The sequence below is a fragment of the Triticum aestivum genome, chromosome 3A (genome assembly GCF_018294505.1).
Source record: "Triticum aestivum cultivar Chinese Spring chromosome 3A, IWGSC CS RefSeq v2.1, whole genome shotgun sequence".
Taxonomy (NCBI): Eukaryota; Viridiplantae; Streptophyta; class Magnoliopsida; order Poales; family Poaceae; genus Triticum; species Triticum aestivum.
The window spans coordinates 338,487,949-338,494,179 of record NC_057800.1 but is presented as its reverse complement, the minus strand read 5'-3'; positions in this window follow the sequence as shown (position 1 = coordinate 338,494,179).

Below are 6,231 nucleotides of genomic sequence, written 5' to 3'. Positions count from 1 at the left end.
AGCTCGCACAATCACAATGGCCCCGGGAATGGTAATGGGAATGGAGGAAGCAACGGCCAGAACCACACCAACCCATCAACCCCAGCCAAGAAAGACCTGAGCCAAGTCACTTGCTTTAAGTGCCAGAAGACCGGACATTATGCCAATGAATGTCCTGAATCACAGAATGGAAATGGCAATGGAAGCTCTGGGAAGAAGCCGAACCCTTTCAACAGGGGACAGGTGAACCACATTAGTGTGGAGGAGGTTGAGGAGCAGCCGGATGTAGTAATCGGTAAGTTTTTGGTTAAGTCATTTACTGCACTCATTCTTTTCGATACTGGTGCATCGCATTCATACATATCAAGGGGATTTGTGGATAAGTATAAACTGCCAACCCAAGCCCTTAGGTTACCCATATTAGTAACCTCACCTGGAGCAGAATATATGGCTAGTCTATGGTGTGATCGGTTACCATTAAGGATTGGTAACTATGTTTTTCCCTCGGACCTAATAGTATTGGAATCCCAAGGATTGGATGTGATATTAGGCATGGATTGGTTATCAAAGTATGAAGGGAATATTGAATGTGCTAGTAAGTCAATTTTGCTTACCACCCCAGAAGGGAGAAGGATCAAGTATGTATCCCGACATGTGCCAAAGAGGACTCAAATAAATTGTTTAACCAGAGTTGTGCAGGAGGAAGTACCAGTAGTGAAGGATTTCCCCGAAGTATTTCCAGAAGAGTTGCCAGGCATGCCGCCGGATAGAGATATTGCATTTTTGATTGAGCTATTGCCAGGCACAGGGCCAATATAAAAGAGAGCATATAGGATGCCTGCAAAGGATTTGGTGAAAATTAAGAAGCAAATTAAGGAGTTACTGGATAAAGGATATATTCGCCCAAGTTCTTCACCTTGGGGATCGCCAGTACTTCTAGTAGAAAAGAAGGATGGATCGTTAAGGATGGTTGTCGATTATCGAGGATTGAATGAAGTAACCATCAAGAACAAGTACCCACTACCGATGATCACTGATCTGTTTGATCGATTGCAAGGAGCTAAGGTATTTTCCAAGATTGATCTTCTTGGAAAGCTCAGAGAACATCAATTATATGCCAAGTTTAGCAAATGTGAGTTTTGGTTGAAGGAAGTTGGATTTCTCGGACACGTTATATCCGGAGAAGGTATAGCAGTAGATCCCACTAAAGTTGATATCGTGACCAAGTGGGAAGCACCAACCACCGTGGGAGAGATCCAGAGTTTTCTTGGACTCGCAGGATACTACCGGAGGTTTATTGAGAATTTCTCAAAGATTGCGAAGCCTATGATGGAGTTGTTGAAGAAGGATACCAAGTTCATATGGACGGAGGAATGCGAGGCTAGTTTTCAAGAATTCAAGAAACATTTGGTTACCTCACCAGTGTTGATTTTGCCAGACCAGACCAAGGATTATGAGGTGTATTGCGGCGCTTCACGTCGAGGACTTGGAGCAGTGCTTATGCAGGAAGGGAGAGTTGTTTCATATGTCTCATGACAGCTTAGGCCTCACGAGTTGAATTATGCTACGCATGATTTAGAGTTAGCAGCCGTAGTGCATGCATTGAAGACTTGGAGACATTTTCTGATTGGAAACCATTGCGAAGTGTATACGGATCATAAGAGTTTGAAGTATATTTTCACACAGAAGGAGTTGAATCTCAGACAAAGGAGATGGTTGGAGCTCATCAAGGATTATGATATGAAATTGCATTATCACCCTGGAAAGGCTAACGTAGTAGCTAACGCATTAAGCCGTAAGAGCCACATCAACACCTTAATGACGGGAGATTTACCAAGGGAGTTAGCCGAAAATCTTCAAGAGTTATGTTTAGAAATAGTCCCGAGAGGCTATGTAGAAGCATTGGAGATTCAGTCTACATTGATGGATAAAATCAGAGAAGCCCAAAGGACCGACAAGGAGATTGCTTCTATTAAGGAGAAAATTAGCAAAGGAAAAGCTAAGGGATTTCGTGAGGATGAGCACGATACCCTATGGTTTGAAGACCGTGTTTATGTGCCAAATGATCCGGAGATTAGGAAGCTAATTCTGCAAGAGGCCCATGATTCACCATATTCGATTCACCCAGGAAATACCAAGATGTATTTAGATTTGAAGGATATTTTTTGGTGGACCAGAATGAAGAAGGATATTGTGGAGTACATAGCAGTTTGTGATGTATGTCAGAGAGTGAAGGCAGAGCATTAGAAGCCAGCAGGATTGCTACAACCATTGCCAATACCCGAATGGAAGTGGGATAAGCAAGGCATGTATTTTATTACAGGATTGCCCAGCACACGTTCAGGCTATGACTCGATATGGGTTGTAGTCGATCGTTCGACAAAGGTAGCTCATTTCATTCCAGTGAAGACTACCTATACCAGTGCAAAGTTGGCAAAGATATACATGACTAGGATCGTATGTCTGCATGGAGTTCCAAGGAGCATTGTATCGGATAGAGGAATCCAGTTTACTTCAAAGTTCTGGAATCAGTTGCATGAGACTTTGGGAACCAGACTAGAGTTTAGCACAGCTTTCCACCCGCAGACAGATGGACAGACTGAGAGAGTCAACCAGATCTTGGAGGATATGCTAAGAGTTTGTGCGCTAGATTACAGATCTAGTTGGGACGAGAATTTGCCGTATGCAGAATTCTCTTACAACAACAGCTATCAATCCAGTTTGAAGATGGCCCCTTTCGAAGCCTTGTATGGAAGGAGGTGCAGGACCCCATTGTCCTGGGATGAACTTGGAGATCGCCAGTTGTTTGGACCAGATCTGATAAAGGAATCTGAACAGAAAGTGAAATTAATTTGCGACAGGCTGAAGGTAGCTCAATCCAGGCAGAAGAGTTATGCAGATTCTAAACGCAAGGAGACAATTTACAAAGTCGGAGACCGAGTCTATCTTCGAGTATCACCACTTCGAGGAGTTAAGCGCTTTGTAGTTAAGGGAAAGTTAGCGCCACGTTTTGTAGGCCCATACAAAGTGTTGGAACATATGGGAGAAGTTGCCTACAAGTTGGAATTGCCCAAAGGATTGTCAGGAGTTCACAGCGTGTTCCATGTATCCTAGTTGAAGAAGTGCCACGCAGAGATGGCCCACATACCGCTAAGAGATACGGTACCACTGGAAGCAATTCAGTTGGACAGTGAATTGACCTATGAGGAGAAACCGGTTAAGATTCTAGAGTATGCCAGTCGAGTCACCCGCAACAAGGTTATCAAGTTTTGCAAGGTTCAGTGGAGCCACCACACGGAGGATGAAGCCACCTGGGAACGAGAGGAAGATTTGCTGAAGGACCACCCTCACCTATTTTCTAGCCAACCCGAATCTCGAGGGCGAGATTCATCTTAAGGGGGGTAGGTTTGTAACATCCCAAATTTTCAATTTGGAATGTTATACACTAGATCATTGTTGCATATCATATTTATTGCATCTTGGTTGATCCTAGAAATTTTTCGCAACTCAAGGACCCTCGGAGAGAGTTGGGGATCTCGTTATTTTCATATTTGAGATTTGTCTCAAATTTGGAAAATAGGATCATTTGATTTTATTTATTTTATCTACAATAATTTATATTGCAAAAATATGAGAGAGAGAATAAAATGACTTTCCCAAAATAAAGAAATATTGAGGATTTAATAAAAAAATCAAATAAGACTTTATTTGGTTTTATTTGCTATTTTATTTGAATTTAGGAAAAATGCGTGTTTTTCAAAATTGCACTTAGGCCCTAAATAAATGTTCATCCTGTGCGGCTTGATTTTAGAAGCCGGGGAAAATTTATTTCAGGATTTTTGGAGTCCGTTTAGTATTTCTTTCGTTAGTTTTTCTGCATGGAATTATAAAAAAACGTCCGAACCGACCTACGGGCCGTGCTAGGCCCGGACTCCCCGGACCCAGCCTCTATAAACCGCCAGCCCACCCGGGCCGAAACCCTAGCCCCGCCCAACCCCGCCGCCGACGCCGCCGCCCGCCGCCGCCCGCCGCCGCCTTGCCGGACCCCGCCGCCGCCCGAGGTTTACCTCGATCCCGCCGCTGGTTTTCCCGGAAAAACCGTTCGGTTTTCGTCGTTTTTCTTAGATCCATTCTTTTATTAGAACGATTTTTTTACTCTTTAGGCTAATTAGCGAGCGTTCGCTTGTTTATTCGTTTTAACGAACATGTTCGTCGTTTAGATCCAGTTAACGAACGTTCGTTCGTTAAACTGTTCGTCGTTTTTCTTTTTCTCGGATTAAATCCGCGATTTTCTGATCGAGATTTCTGATCCGATTTTCGTTTTAGTGTAACTTCCCGCTCATTTATCGGAATCGGGCGATTCAAGCGCCTTGAGTTTCGTCTCGAAACCCTCTTTCCGTTTAACCAACTTAAACAAGTTTTTGCTTCTGTAAAAATTGCCTCAGATCCAGAATAGTAAACGAAGCCTGTTTCTTTTGCCGTTTGTCTTTTGTTGCTTCGTTCGATTTGATTCTTTTTGTCAACCAGAGTTCTTAAGTTGAACTTTCTGGTTAGGTCTCTTATTTGAGTTTTACCTGTGCATTAGTTGAGTACTTATTGTATGGTTGTTTGTTTGCGATAGAGTACCTGGAGTGCGCCGCTTGCTACTTCGAATCGTTAGGTTTCCCGGATCATCAGCAAGGTAAGTAACACTTTGATCATACCTTCTACTACCCAGTTTTATTGCATTAGATCAATCCTTACACATTGCATGATTAAGATCTAATTAAATTGTGGGTTTGGGAAGTAGTTGAGGTAGTACCTATTACCTGTTTATTATCAAACCTTTGGGAGTTACTTCTACGTTTGCTTATTATTGCTATGCTATGCTAGTAGACGTGGATTGGGTGAGTGATATCCATGACAGATGTGAGATTTCTAAATCAATGGTTTATCTAAGGTGGCAACTTAAATACACATCTGGGTGGATTGAGGTACCTGGCTATTCCAGGATTGGCTGTTTTCTTTTGGACCGCCACCCAGGCTCAAAGGGATCATGAGATTATTCATGCTAGAAACTTCTGTGTGCAGCCACAAGCTATTATGGGCTCTAGCATAGTTGACTAAGTCGTGCAAACTCTTACAGTGGTAGACTAGCAGATGTAGGGGATGTAGGTGGTACGGTCTACACATCGTAAGGTGCTAGCGCTTCTAAAAGACTATGTCTCGGTCATCCGTTTCTCAAACACCAGGTAGTGCGAGAAATCCAACGGAGGAGATCGAGTCTTGTGGGGAAAAGTGCGCAAACCTCTGCAGAGTGTATAAACTAATCATGGTTAGCCATGTCCCCGGTTATGGACATCTTGAGTATCTAGTACCTGGATTATCATGTGAATCTCAACATGTTACTATAAAATTTAATTTGATGGGTTTGTTTAATGATGTTACTTAATTGGGATTGAGAATGCTGTCAACCATTCTCAATGTTCAACAACCACCATAATAGTTAAATAAATTTATTCCTTTGCAGTAGGGAAAAATTGGCTTTATGCAAAACTGTAACCATAGAGCTTACCACCAGCCAAATATGCATATAGTATAGCTGTTTCATTCCATTATTCTCTATGTGTTACATTGCCAGCATATTCCATGTGCTGACCCATTTTCGGGCTGCAACGTTAATGTTGCAGACCTTTCAGACGATGATTAAGGAGTTTTAGGTCGTGGTTCTATACTCAGTGATGCCGTTGGAGTTGATGGACTCACTTATCTTCCAAGCCTTCCGCTGTTATCATTATTAGATGGCCTTAAGCCACATTTATTGTAATAAGATCTCTATTGAGACACTCGATGTACTAAGTGTGTGATTGCTACTCTGTTATAAATCCTTCAAGTACTGTGTGGTGTCAGCATTACTGATTCAGGGATGACACCGGAGCACAGAGATTGGACCATTTGAGGTCTGGTCGCTACACCAGCAAAAGAAAAAATTCTTCTATGATTTGAGACATTACTTTTGGCATGACCCACATCTTTATAAAGAAGGAGTAGATGGTATTATTAGACGTTGTGTACCTGAGAATGAACAGGGACAAATCCTACGGAAATGTCACTCCGAGGCTTATGGGGGGCATCATGCTGGAGATAGAACTACTCACAAGGTATTGCAATCTGGATTTTATTGGCCTACTCTCTTCAAGGATGCCCATAAGTTTGTCTCTTCTTGTGATGAATTTCAAAGAATAGGTAATATCAGTAAGCGTCAAGAAATGA